This window comes from Magnolia sinica, chromosome 13 (genome assembly GCF_029962835.1).
Source record: "Magnolia sinica isolate HGM2019 chromosome 13, MsV1, whole genome shotgun sequence".
NCBI classification, from domain to species: domain Eukaryota; kingdom Viridiplantae; phylum Streptophyta; class Magnoliopsida; order Magnoliales; family Magnoliaceae; genus Magnolia; species Magnolia sinica.
Window position 1 is genome coordinate 77,451,374 of NC_080585.1, and position 15,676 is coordinate 77,467,049.

Consider the following 15,676-nt stretch of genomic DNA (forward strand, 5'->3'; position numbering starts at 1 on the left):
AAACTATCTGCCTGACTAGTAGTCTGCCAATACCTACCCGACTCGTCGATAGCGGACTCATTTGCGAGCTGGTCAAACTCAGCCTATCTTATAGCCCCCTCACTCGGGCAGATAAGACCACACCCCCTTTCAACCGACCACCACATAGTGGGAGATGCGGCCTACTAGTATTCGACACTCGGGCGCTCATGTATCCACTCGGTTTAGACATTGGAGCATCTCCTGTACCAAAAAGGTTCTGAGACTCTCACCCAAGGACATCTTAAGTGCCCACAGTGCTAGAACCAAGTATTTCTTGTATCCAATACGGCCATCCACGATGTACTCGTGGAGCCACGACCCTAATGTCGCTAGGGCGTACAATGATCATGTCACACAAATGTGAGATGCATGAATCACACCATCAAATCATGCAGCAATCTAGTGCGTACCGCACAATCATGTGGGGCACTCCATCTCATAAGGAGTCCCGTAAATGTCTCAGCCCAACTGGCTTATGCTATGATCAAACATTCCTCATATCAAGCATACATATGATGCGTATGGGCATGAGTCATGAAACTATACTAAGCATGTTATAAAGTAATGAACTATCATTACAACGCCGATGGGCCTAGACGGCCTACACAACAAGTACGGGCCTATTAGCGGGCCCTAGGGAGAGTTATAATGCGGACATTTAACCAATATTAATCTTACAATGTGGACGTCAAACCAACATTGCTCCGAAGGCATGGCCCACCATAAAACATCATTACACAAAACACGGAGGAATCACATATTGCAATGGACCCTAAGGACATCCCATTGGGCCTCGACCCATGGGCCTTAGATACGTCAAATGGGCCGCATCATATGGGCCTTATTTAAATCAAGTGGGCCACGTCAATGGGTCTTATGTACATTGCAATGGGCTATAACCCCTGGCCTTTGAATACATCACAATGGGCCTTGTAACATGGGCCTCATATATATCAAAGTGGGCCTCAACAATGGGCCACAAATACATCAAGATGGGCCTAGTCACATGGGCCTTATGTATATCAGATGGGCCACACCAATTGGGTCCCATATGTACATCAAATGGGCCACAACCAAATAAGAGTGGTGATAATGATTTCCACCATTTAAAGTTCCTAAGGTCCACCATAACATATGTTTCCCATCCAACCTGTTCATATATTATCATAGTGATAGATGAAGTGAAAACAAATATTAGCTTAATAGGGAACTACTATAGCCCTTAGAAATTTTGAATGGTGGATGTCATTGTCCACTACATTAAATGTTGGGGTCCACTTGAACTTTAGATCTGACTTTAGTCTCAAGCCTGTTTAAGACAAGCTTGCCAAGTGGTTGGACAGTTTGGATGCAACACATGCATCAAGGGTGGTCCACTGAACTATGGATCTGACTCATTCTTTAGTTCATGCCATAAAATGAGCTTTCAAGTGGCTGGACAGTTTGGATGCAGCACATGCATCATGGTGGGTCCCACCGTCCAGGTGTGGACGGTGTGGATAAAACACATAAATCACGGTGGTTTCCACTGTCCACTACTGTGGACGGTGTGACTAAAACACATACATCATAGTGGGTTCCACCGTCCACTGCTGTGGATAGTGAGGATAAAACACAAACATCTTGGGGTCCCACGTGGGGCCCACCATAATGTTTACTTGTCGTCCAACCTGTTGATAAGGTCACGCTGACTTGGATGGAAGGAAAAACAAATTTCATATTGACCCAAAACTTCTGTGAACCCAAAAATGGGTTCCAATGGCAGACGGTTCAACCCCTATGACGTGGGCCACCTGAACTTTAGATTGGGCTGATTTTTGGGTGGGGCCTACTTCAGGAAGGGGCCCACCTAATGAATGGGTTGGATGACGAACAAACATCATGGTGGGGCCCACGGCTGGGACCGTGGGTCCCTGCCCGTTTCACGGTGATGCCAACAGTGTCCTACTGCACAGCAGCAGTAGGTGCTGCACCTATATATATATATATATATTAGGTTTTTCATGCGTCGGGCCCGCATTGGAAGAATCCACCCTGGCCATTGGATTCTACGGGTCGAGACCAACCAAATGAGTCTAATATTCAATATTTAGATCAGCTTCATGTTTCGTCTCAATGCTTAAAATGACCTGGAGAATGGAATGGACGGGGCAGATTAAACACATACATCAAGGTGGGGCCTATGGGGACAACCCTTCCAAAAAAACATTTTTTTTCTTGCGGCTGCCGTAGTACACCCACTGTCAGCTCACCCTTCACTGTTTGGCAACGTCCAACGTCCCTGGACGCTGGACGGTTGGGTCACACATATATTTATGGTGGGCCCCACCCACAGACATGCTATCAGGGTGGGCCACCAAATGGTTGGATGGCGTGAGTAATCCATACATCAAGATGGGGTTCATCCGGGTGGGCCACGCAACTTCATCATCACAAAAAAAGGGAAAGAGAGAGAGAGAGAGAGAGAGAGAGAGAGAGAGACATACGTGCATGGAGGGACCCTGACACTATGGGCCCTCCTTTCAAGCATTTAATCATACATCAAGTGGGTCCCATTACACGTGGGCCCATCAAATCAAAAATCAACGGTGGAGATCCTCTCTCCACCAAAATGTAAGGTCTATATGGCCCTATTCATGCAAGGAGAATAAACATCACGATGGGGTCCATGGAGAATGGCTCCATCATGGAATGATCTGAGGATCAAGGTGGGCCATTGGCCACACTTAGGGTCCGAAGTGAGATCCATACCATCAATCGGTAGGCCTCACTTGGCCCTTCATCAAAACATGAAAAATCTAGCCTAATAAGCACCCACCGTTCGATCTTCTTAGTCTGTTGGAAAGCCGATCTCCTTGTGCTTCTCTTTGATGGAAGGTGATGAGGTTTAAATGGATAGGATGAAGGATTTGGAATGGGAAAGTGGGCCACACAAAAATCACTTTTCTTTTTAGAAATGTTAGACGTCCACACTCTTTTCTCTCTTTGGTGTTGCTTGGAAAGTGCGGAGAGAAAGAGAGAGAGAGGGTTGTAAGGAGAGGTGATGTGTGATGGAGTGATGGAGTGATGGGAAGTGAGTGATGGGGTGATGGGCATGTACTTGACATGTATGGGTGTGTAAGAGAGAGAGAGGGATGGGACATGTACTTGACATGTGAAGTGATTGATTAGATTGATTTGACATGTCGTAGAGATTTTCTTGGGATTGTAAACGGGCGAGGTTTCCTTGAACTGAACGTGGGTCCACATCTCCTTACTAGGGTATCGGATCGGTATGCAAGATGCGGCGTTGGAACCGCGGTGACGATGCAGTCACAATGGTACAAATCTCAGATTAAGCTGACTCAAATCTACGGGATTCGACTTACGGTCACGCGCAAACGTCGATTATACGTCGCAGGTTGCCGAAAATCGACGGGAAGGATCACGGGGGTCGACGGAATAGTACGGACTAGGATACGGGTCTTACAGTTATGACCGCCTTACTGGGATAGACAACCGTCTCAGAAATCAAGTCCAAATAGTATCCAGAAATGCACAACTTGAGCCCGGAGCGAAGTGTGTGAGAAACGTGAATATCTTTAGAAACTGAACTCAAACTTAAGTGAATTAGGCCACTCACTTGCGGGCCAAATTTAAAGTTTCAAACAGTCAGATTCTAACCCAACTACACCCTCAGATCAGGAAAAATTTCCAACACATGTCAGTGTACTTGTGGCCCTGATCGAGTGACGACGACTGTTGAACTAAAACTGGTCCTCCGCGGTCGATCCGTAAATCCGATCGGACCGAAAACTTAACCTGACATAGATCCATTGTCAGGGAACTTTCTCTGGACCATATGTAGAAAATGGGCCTCCAGATGAACTTCGTTAGACCGAAACAGCCACTCTTTGGCTATAACCTAAGTATACCTTGGCCCTGGGGCTATTTACATCAGTTCTAGGCCTATATAAGGGCCTTAACCCACCCCTCTCTCATTCCATACGAATTCCCTAAACCCTAGGAGAGAGAAGAGAAAAAAGAGAAGGAAAGAGTGAGGAGAAGTGAGAGAAAGTGAGAGAGAGTTGCTGGGAATCGCCTATCTCATGTCGCTACACTGGCGATTCCGATTCTGTTGTTGGGTAAGAAATCCTAACCCTAACTTGTTTTAGGTATCCAGATAGAGTAAATGGTGAAATAGCTAACCTGTTTCATACTATATGTTGTCTTTGTTCCGTAGACGAAGACTTAGTGTTCGAACTGAGTTCGATACGAGTTTACTGGCGGAAGGTGCGAATTATAAACGTTTAGGTTATGGTTTTCAAGGCTTTCAATGTCAGTTAATGATTTATGACTGACTTGATTGCTATCACATGTGCTTAGATGCGATGTTATCCATATATTAAGTATATATATGTGTATTATGTTGTTTAATGCATTTTATGTGTTTGTTGAAATGTTTGATTGAATATGGAATTATGATTAGTGCTTGCCATGATTATTTATTGATAATATATGATTGTTGTATGTGTGGCAACTCCTTTGTGAAAGGATTTGCTACAATATAGGTTAAAACTAATTTATTACAGTTATGTTAATATGTGTAGCCTAAGTGTTTAATAAAATGCCTGAATGAGAAAATGCTTGTTGAGATGGATTTAATGAGGGTGTGGAGATAGGATTCTCAATCCCCTCATCTTTAGTTAATATTTCCTTTAGGTAACTTATCTTACTACTATGTGATATGTGGATGAAATGCCTATGTGTGATAACATGTGTATTATTTGCTCAAATGAGATTTATATTTAGATTGGCTGTCACAGGCTATCTTTGACTACCACATGTGAATGCTATTGTTTAGAGTGTGATTGAGGCTATGATGTAGTCCAAGCAATTGCTAACAGTTTACGAACTGCGGCCGAACTGTTTAGCCACGATGGATACGTTCGACGAATCCGAGTCATACGATGATTATCAACAGTGGTTAGGCCACGAGGAGTGCATATGCGCTCTATATTGATTAATTCAACGTACGCTCGTATTAGTCGAGCTTGTTAAGTAACCTGATTGGCCTAATGTATGTTTACCATGTATAGACGGTACTGCTTGAATCTAAGGTACCAACTTACTAGTAAAAAGCCCGTTTAACCTTGGTACCACGATCCGCTAAGACTCATGAGCCGGGCATGGTGGTATGGGACACCGTGGTTGAGCTGTCGGCCTACGCTAGGGTGACGAGCCTCCCCGTAGTGTGCAGTGAGCAAACCAAACTCGTGAGCTAAATATGGTAGTATGGGATACTATATTCGATCTGTCGGCCTACGATCAGGTGACGAGCCTCTCGTAGTGACCTCGAGTATACACTATGACTACGCTAAGGTGACGAGCCTTTCCGTAGTGACTTCAAGTATAAACTAGGCATGCGCTGAGGTGACGAGCCTCTCCGTAGCGACCTAGAACTGCTAACGTATGAGATTAACTAGGATTGACGACCCTAGATGGATCATTATTTCAGTAAATGATATAAAGGGAGGTGCCTTAGCTTCCCAACCTGCTGTATGAATAAGACTAAGTAAGAACTTGGCTAATCATGTACATGCACCGCATTACATGTGCCTTTGGTGTTGGAGTTGAGCATAGAGGAAGGGGTGCATGCCGCGATCGTGAGATGATGTCACAGAGGGAGTGTAGGCGAGGGCATGCATCATTAACACATATCATCCATGCATTAACCAGAGTACCTAGGAATGCTTGTTGTATTGCTTTATCATTACTGCTTGACTGAATTGATAACATATTAACCTTTGCCTTATAGCTCCATTGAGTTGATCACTCACTCTCACTCTGGGACGGTATTTTAAAACACCAACCAGACTCTGTTGTAGTTGCAGATGATGACGATGTTGACGAAGCGGAGCCTGACTTTTATGATGATGAGGAGGAGTTCTCCTATATGCAACTCTCGAGCGGGTCTATGTAGACCTAGAATTGCGCCATCGGGGCTACAGGGATATGGACTAGATAACATTACACTTGATCATTTTGTAAATTTTGGTATAGTACATGTAACTATTTGACCTGGTGACGTTCACACTTTAGGGACTTACAATCACTTATATGCTTATATAAGCTTATCACAGTCTTCTACTTGTGTAATTTAACCGTCTCTAGAGTATGATATGTTGATTTGGTATAATCCCACTCATGTTTAATGCACTAATATGGGTAACATTTAATCATCATTATCTATGTTGTATAAGTGATGTGTTGGAACTCGGGAGTTGGGCTCCTGCTCGACCCCCGATTTTCACGGCGTTACAAGTTGGTATCAGAGCATGATTTAGATTAAACCAGGCCTGGGTTATGGATACACGATGCACACTGACGTACTTTGACTTAGGAGGGAGCAATAAAACGTAGAAACAATCGTAAGATTTCAATTTTCGCCAACGAGCGAAACTGACCATTGAAACAGGACCCGTACGCATCTGTGATCATGTGAGGTGATCCCAGTTCCTTTCTAGACCGTCAATCGATGAGTTTAGACCATAATTCAGCCTATTCCACACTCAAACAATTTGAAAAGCACGAATATATGCGAGATGGAACCCGAAATGCCTCAAACTCAGGGGCCTAAACGGTGCAAATCGGGGGGATCTAAAGTGGACCTCGTGCATTTTCGGCACCCTTGGGGCGAGCCCTCGCCCCAATGTCCAGCGACCAGTGATGGCATCACCGGATCGACAAAGCCGCCGATCAGGTCGGCCGGGCCTATCGGGCCACGCCGGGCTAGTCGGGTCGGCACATATACACGACTGTGGGCTCCACGAAATCATGTGGGACCCCTTTTATTCACCCCATTTGCTTCATTTCCTCCCCTTACACCACTCCAAGCTTTCCAAATCCCTCAAAATTTCATTTTCCTCTCTCAAATCACCCCTCCAATCTCAATCTTCTTCCTTCTTCTTGCACCACCTCCAACTCTCTCTCAAACCCATCTTCTACACCCACCTATCTCCATTAATTCCTCTCATTTGAGTACACAAATGCTTCTTTGTGTCTCAAAAACCTCAAAGTTCAACAACCCATCCTATCCCTCCATCTTGTTTCACTCAAATGGCTCTTTTTGAGCTCGTGGCGGTGATTTTCTCCATTTTCATGCTTCTTTCTCTTATGGGGAAGAAGAGGGCTTCCACGGATAAAGTCGGGCCTAGCCGCCCTACCCGTTCAAGGAGGCAGAAAGGCACTACAGTAAGTACAAGCGTTGATTGGGAGATAAGGATGAACCGGGATCTCGATCCCCAGGCTCCCCTCGAAAGAGCTTTACTGGCGGATATGTCACATGGAAGGTTTCATGGCCGTAGGGTTCTTTTTGAAGCACACGTAGATGAGAAGCTCTTTGGGCTTTATCCGGCAATGGATCACCTGTTGGACACTGGATGGGGTCTCATATTTGAGGGCAAGTCATGTGCGAATGAGAGCACTGTCCGAGCCTTCTATGCCTATATATGAAAGTCATCGCTAGAGCCTTTACAGTTCAAAGTTTCCATGGGAAGGCGAGAAGCCACAGTTGATGTCGGTTTGATAGTCCAAATCATGGGGATGCTGCTTGGTAAGGTTCATACTAGTGAGAAGAACCTCAGGAGTGAGCGTGAAAAGGATCGCCGCATGTGATTTCTTTGTGGCCGACTGGTCTACTGGAATCTAGGCAATTACCTCCTAGTGTCCAGTATGACTCCTGTCTTCCACCTGCTCTACCACATCTTCACCCACAATGTGTATCCTAGATAGAGCAATTAGAGCAAGTGTACGCGTCTGATGATAGATTTCTTATACCGAGCTGGGCATGGAGACAACCTGTGCTTGCCTACGTATGTATTGCTACAGATAGTTCAGACCGCACGCTCTCTTTAGACAACCATTTCACTCCCATTTGGCCAACTCATATGCAAGCTTGCTCATGAATTTGGCTACAGACTTGGCGCAAAATTTCCTGTGCCAATCCATTTTATCAACGACACCACTCTCAACAACATGAATATTGGGCAACGACAACGTCAAGCCCGACTCGACGAGAGTGAAGATGAAACATAAAGTGAAGAGGAAGAGAGTGATGAAGATGGAAGAGATGAGATAGAGGAAGAAAGCGAGAAAGAGGAAGAGGAAGAAGATGAGGCCCAAGACACTGATGAGAGCTCTCCTCCTGCTACACATGAGCATGACAATGATCGGACTGCTTTGGAAGCCTGTTTGGCTTAGATCAAGGAGGGCTAGGTTGCCCTGCGACAGGAGGTCAAAGAGACCCGAGCCAAGTTAAAAGAGAATCAGGCCTTCGTGAAGTAAAAATTTAGCCAAGTGTCTCACACCTTAAGGGCTATCCTGTGTTGTCTGCAGGACAAGGGTGCTCCTCCACCATCGCCAGATTCAGACGACTAGTCATATGTGTAGTCATCTCTTAGTTTGTTTTGCTATTAGTCTTTCTTTGTACTAGCCTTAGTAGACTTGTTTGGTCGTTAGCATGTTTAGTGGTTAAAGCTTGTTTAAATTAGCTCACATGCATAATCTGTCATGACTCATGTAAATCTATATCTCATGTATTGTGACGATTTTGGTAAATGAAATGCATGAAGTTTCTTCTGGTTTGGGATGTGAATGAGGTGTGGATGAGTATATGTTCTTATGCTGAATCTGACATGGGTTGCACCCTATGTTGTATATAGGGAATGCCACCTAAGGCCACTCGGAGTATGGCATGTCTTACACTTGGCAACTCGAGTGACGGGGCACCTCCCCTCAGCGATAGCCATACGGACCCCAGTTTGGGCCCGGATCACGAGACTATGCCGGATTCTCAGCCGGCCATGGGCCCCACTAATGGGCTAACACCTGTCGAACCACCGGTTCCTGAACAGAACTTGCATCCATTTTGACACCTCACGTGCCTCAGTCGGCTCCTCCTCCTGATAGGTTGGAGCAAATGATGCTCTTGATGCAGTAGCAGTAACAGCAGTAATTTTTTGCCAGCATTGCGGGGGCCATTGCCTAGAACATACACACGGTTCCGCTTGCACCACCAGTGCAACCTATTGGAAATATGAGTGCTAGTAGATTATTTGAGCGATTCCAGTGCTTCCGACCTCCTACATTTGTGGGTACTCACCGACCCGAGGAGGCCGAGTATTGGCTTGGCCACATCTCTAAGATGCTGAAGCCACTACACTGCACTGAGGCAAAGCAGGTTAAGCTTATCACATACATGTTCGAGAAGGAAGCCAGTCTCTGGTGGGATAGCATCCTTCGGACCGTGGCTGCTGGCTATGTATGGACGTGGGAAGCTTTTGAGATACGCGTCCATGAGAAGTACTTTCCCCTCACGTATCGTAATGAGAAGGAGAGTGAATTTCTTCACCTCCGTTAGGGAGGGATGATAGTGGAAAAGTACGAGAACAGGTTCACGGAGCTGGCCAAGTATGCTCCCCTGATATTAGCAGACCAGTCAATGCGAATGCGGTGATTTTCTTAGGGTATGCTACCCGAGATACGCTCGAAGATGTGTTATGCTCGCATATCCAACTATATTGAGATAGTGGGCATGTCTCTGCGAGCTGAGCAGGATAGGGACAGGCTATCCCGTACACGTGTGCCTACGGATCCTAGGTCTCAACCGGATTTTACCGAGCAGATCGTTTCTTGGCAAGAGGCCCCGTGCAGACTCACCTCCCAGACTTGTGGCTCCACCAGCCCCGATGAGGCGATCAGACTTGTGGTACACCTACTGCAAGAGGTTGGGCCATATAGATACCTACTGCTTCACCAAGATGAGGGAGAACGATTTTGCGCCTCCTCAGAGGATCAACCGTCAGTTACCTCAGGCCATCACAGCTCCACCTCTACGATTGGTGCCACCTGCACATCAATTTAGGCCGCCTCAACAGCCTATGGTACCGTAGCCGAACCGCTCTCAACAGGTGCGAGTACATGCGCTTGCTGCTGAAGCGCCTGATTCAGCAGCTATAGTGCCTTTAGCCTTCGAGGTCACTGCCCACATCTAAGGTACACCCATATTTCTGTTGGTGGATAATAGGTCCACTATTTCGATGATATCATATTCTACGGTCAAGCGCTTAGGGCTAAATACGACCCCTAAGGTTAGGGTGAGAATTATCGCGGTAGCAGGAACTTTTACAGATGCCACTAAGTTATGTGAGGATTGCTTGATAGATTTAAGGAGCAGGATGATACGCGTTGACCTGATTGTCACGATGATATACCACTACGACGTCATCCTCGACATGGATTGGCTTACGGAAATGAAGGCCGAGATCGACTGCGAGACCCGACTAGTGACGGCACATGGGCTCGAAAACACAGCCTTCACTTTCCCCATTCAGGTCAGTTACCCCTTCCGCGTTCTTTGTTATGCTGCCCTATTGAAGGATCATAGCGGTCCAACACTTGGAAACACGCCCATGGTCCAGGACTTTTGGGAAGTGTTTAAGACGATACCTGGATTACCTCCTCAGCGCGAGATCGATTTTACTATCGACCTAGTGCCTGGTGTTACACCCATTTCCTTACCCACGTATTGCATGACTCCATGTGAAATGGAGGAATTGAGGAGACAGATTGATGATCTTCTAGAGTCAGGTTTCATACGGCCTAGCGTGTCTCCTTGGGGAGCACCCATGCTATTTATGAAGAAGAAAGATGGTTCGTTGTGATTGTGTATTGATTATCACAGGTTGAACCACGTTATGATGGAACATTTAATGCTCGTAGGAGTCATGCATCGTCCAGAACAGGCGTCGGTTCGTCGATCGAGGCCACACGTACGGGAAGCCGACAGAGCGCCCTTTCAGCTTATGAGCGTTGGACACGTGGCGAGGGCGACGCCTGCATCAGTTGGCATGCGCCACGTGTCAGGCGGGGGAGTCAAAGCGGCTGTTGATTCGACTCCTCCTTAAATGCCCTTACCACATGGTAAGGCTATATAAGGGGGAGCAGGACGCTCCTCTCCCATTTTCACGCGCCTGTTTTTCCTCTTCCCCACTCTTCGCTTTCCCTGTTTTTGCATTCTGCCATTTTCACATTCATTTCCAATTTTTTCTCCCACGTCTGCGTCCTTTACGCGATCTCCGGTGAATTTTAACTCTCTCCCTCCCCTTTTCTTTTAATTATAATGGCGGTGGAAGGTTCCCTAAGCCCCCGGGAGGGAGCTACTGGTAACGAGGGTGAAGCGAGGCTCTTTTAGGATGTTTCTGAATCACCCTCACTGCTATCGAAGATGGTTGTAGATGCTAATGCAGCTTTCCAGCATTCCGAAAGGGTGGCTGGAACTTCAACGGAGCGCCCTGCTTAGGCCAGCTCATCTCACGGAGGAGGGTCGTGGGCGACTGCCCCTAGTAGGCCTAACCCTCCTGAGGAGGAGATAGAGGAGGAGGATGAGTAGGTCGAAGGAGCTGGTGGGTCGGTCTCTGTTCGAAGATCGGATAGGGTTGCTGAGTCGGTGGCCGAGGGAGGGGAGGCCGAAGATGAGCAGAAGGGTCCAGTTCCATCAGTTTTAACAGAGGCAGATCTGGACAAGATTAGGGCCGGGTACCATGTCCCAGACTCTATCATCCTTCACCTTCTCCTACTGAGTGAATTACCCGACCGTCCTCCTGTTGGGATGGTCGTAATCTTTCAAGTCACTTTACAGTGTGGCTTGCGTTTGCCCCTCCAGGGCATTGCTCGGGATTTGCTTTTCTGACTCTAGATAGCGCCTGGATAGATAGTTCCGAATGGGTGGACGAATTTGTTTGGGTGCTCGGTGTTGTGGGCTAAGACAGAGAAGCCCCCACTGACTATCGATGAGTTTCTCCATCTGTTTCAAGTATAGCCAAATACGCAGCAGCCCGGCTGGTACTTTTTGTGTGCTTAGCGGAACAAGGGCGGTCCTTTGATAACCGACCCCCTACCCCCAACAAGCACTGGAGAGATAGATGGTTCTGGGCATGTGGCCGCTGGAAAATTGCCAAGCCAAGGCTCATCGAATCTCGTGTTCCTCGGGCCTTCTCCCAAGCAGGTGACTCGGCGAATACTTTTTGCTTTATCTTCTCACACTGTTACGTCTTTGAGTCTGACTGAATGCGTTTCACAGATATTCCCGAATAAAGGCCTAAACTAGGAGCAGGCACTTTAACTCGGATCAAGGATCTGAAGGCGTTGAGTCCGAAGTAGCGGTCTTGGAAGAGACTTCTCCAGCTAGAGCGTCTTTTTGACTCGGGTTTGGATTCGGCCTTGACAGGTACCTTTTGGTTTTCTTGTCGCATTCCCTTCGAATTTTGTTTAACTCGTCTTGCTTTTGATGCAGAGATGGCTGAGGCTCGACCCTTCCTTCGTCCACCTTCTAAGATGAAGGCCCCTCCAAGGTCAGAGACTCTGTCCGAGACTCGTCCTCTAAAGAAATCGAAGACGGCCTCAAAGGCTAAGGGGCAAGTCGCCCCGACCATCTCGACCGTGATAATCCCCGACCCAGAAGAAGGGGCAAAAGTGGCAGACGCGGTGGCTTTTGAGCCTCAGGTGGCTCCTGAGCCAAGACCTGCTGCTGAGCAGGTTCTGGAGCAGATGGGGGAGTAGAGGAGAGGAGAGCCCTCAGGAGGGGAGATGACTCAACAGGGGATGTCGATCTTCCAATGGGCTGTGTCGTACCTAGTCCCTTGGGTAATTTCCCATGGGAGCGAAAAAGAGTTCACTGCCCTCTTCGAAGCTCCCCCAATGCGGACTCTCTCTCATGCAGCAAAGATACTCCTCGAGGTGAGACTTGAACTTTGTGCTTGTTTTGTGATTTCTTTGAGCTTGATCTGACTCTACATTTTCCTTTTGTAGTTCACCCCTTGCATGCTCGGGGCTAGCTCGGAGCTGGTCGATGCTCAAAAGCAGGTAGTGGAGATGGAGGCACAACTTGAAGCTGCCGTGACTCGGCTCAACATAATGGTCGGTGACTTGGGGCTTGCCAGGAAGGCCACCGAGGATGCCAAGGCCAAATGTGCTCATGTGGCCTCGCTATTGAAAGAGGCCCAAGAGGAGAGTCGACGAATTCGTCAGGCTCATGCCTCCTCCAATGATAAGTTGGCTCGGCTCAAGGCCGAGACCAGGACTGCCCTAGAGCATGCCAAGGTCTAGGCTGTAGAGGCCTTTCTTGAATCCCAAGAGTACTTGGAGGAACAGGATTATAACGTCTTAAAAAAATCTGTACAAAGACCTGAGTACCACCTCAGGCAAAAATCACTAAGGACCAAATCCTTTAGAAATTAGACGAGAATTATATAGTGTTGAACCTGATTACTTGTGAAATTAGCACTGATCACTATAAACATGAACTGCAAGACTCAAAACGTGTAGAATCATTAACGCTGCATTACCCTGAAATTTAGGATCAATCCCTATACCCAGTTGCTCTTGGGAGCACCTTGAAACTCCGTATCGGACTTGGACCGCACATCAAAAGTCCGATTACTACAAAACTATATGGTTATGACTACAGTACTGGACTTGACAATCACCTCGAAAATCAAGTCCTAATAGTGCCCAGAAACGCACAACTCGAGCCCGGAGCGAAGTGTGTGAGAAACGCGAATATCTTTAGAAAGTGAATTGAAACTTAAGTGAATTGAGTCGTTCGCTTATGGGCCAAATCCAAGGATTCAGACTGTCAGAATCTGACCTAAGTACACCCTCGGATTAGGAAAAATTTTCAACTCATGTCGGTGCACTTTTGACCCTGATCAAGTACCGGTGACCGTCGAACTGAAACCGGTCCGCCATGGTCGATCTGTAAATCCGATCGGACCGAAAATTTAGCTTGACTTAGATCCAATGTCAGGGAGCTTAAGTCCGACAGCATGTTAAAGGGAGGCCACCGGAAGTACTCCGTTGGACTGAAACAGATGCCCTTTAGATATAACCTAAGTATACCTTGGTCCTGGGGCCATTTCCATCAGTCTTGGGCCTATATAATGGCTTAAAACCCCCTCTCTCTCACTCCATACGAATTTCTAAACCCTAGGGGAGAGAAGAGAAAAAGAGAAGGAAAGAGAGCGAAAGTTGGAGTTTGTTCCTGGGATTCAATCCCCTTACTCCACGCGCTTAACCACTCTTTTCGTATCACTATTCCGGCGTTTCCAATTCCGTTCTTAGGTAAGAAAACCTAACCCTAATCTGTTTTGGGGTTTCCAATTGTGTAAATGGTGGAATGACTAACCTATTCCCTGTTATAGGTTGTTGTAGTGTCGTAGACAAGACTTAGCTTTTAAACTGAGTTCGTTATGAGTCTGCTGGTGAAAGGTGCGGACTATAAATGTTTAGGTTATGGTTTTTAAGACTTTCAATGTCAGTTAATGATTTATGACTAACTTGAATGATACCACATGCTTAGATGTGATGTTTCCCGCACTTTACACACATATATGAACTATATTGAATATAGTGAAATCCATGTGTTTCTTGATATGCTTGAATGAATATAGATTTATGATTCGTGCTTGCCATGATTATTGATTGTAAATGCATGATCGTTGTATGCGTGGCATCTCCTTATGAAAGGATTGGCTATAACATGTGTTTTAACTAAGTCATTACCTGTATGTAATGTGTAGTATAAGTGTTTGATAAAATGCCTCAACAAGGAAATACTTGTTAGAATGCATGTAATGAGGGTATTGAGATAGGATTCTCAATTCCCTTAACCATGGTTATAGTTTTCCTTTATGTATCCTATGCAGTACTACGTGCTTTATGGTTTGTGCGCTATTATGTACACTATTTGTTCGTTGAAATGTTCAAATGAGACTTATGTTTAAGTTGGTTGCTACATGCTATTTTGGACTGGCGCATACGTATTCCTATTGTATTTGAAGTATGTTTGAGACTATTAGTCCAGGCAATCGGTACCAGGTCCTTATTTGGTGGCCGAGGTCGTTTCGCCACTCAGGACGTGTTCAATGAATCCAAGTCGTACCTCGGTTGTCGACAGTGGTTAGGCCACACGGAGTTCTTACGCACTTCATGTTGATTATCTCGATGTATGCTCGTACTAGTCGAGCTCGTCAAGTAACCCAATTGACCCGATTTATGTTCATCATGTATGGACGCTACTGCTTGAACCTAAGGCACCAAACTCACCAGTGGAAAGCCCGTTTAACCATGGTACTTTGATCCACTAAGACTCATGAGCCGGACATGATGGTATGGGGCACCGTGGTCGTGCTGTCGGCCTACGCTGGGGTGATGAGCCTCCCCGTAGTGACCAGTGAGTAACCCAAACTCGTGAGCTGAATACGGTGGTATGGGACACTGTATTCGAGTTGTCGGCCTACACTGATCAAGTGACGAGCCCTTTGTAGTGACCTCGAGCGTACTCTGAGACTGTGTTGAGGCGACGAGCCTTTCCATAGCAACTAGAGTATAAACTAAGCCTACACTGATTAGGTGATGAGCCCTCTGTAGTGACCTAAAACCGCAACATCGTATGAGATTTACTAAGACTGACGACCCTAAAATGGATCATTATTGGGAATTGATATAAGGGAGGTACCTTAACTTCCCAACCCTACTGTATGAATAAACCTAAGTAAGAACTCGGTTAACACGATCATAACATTGCATTGCACAGTGCTTTGGCGAGGAAGTAGCA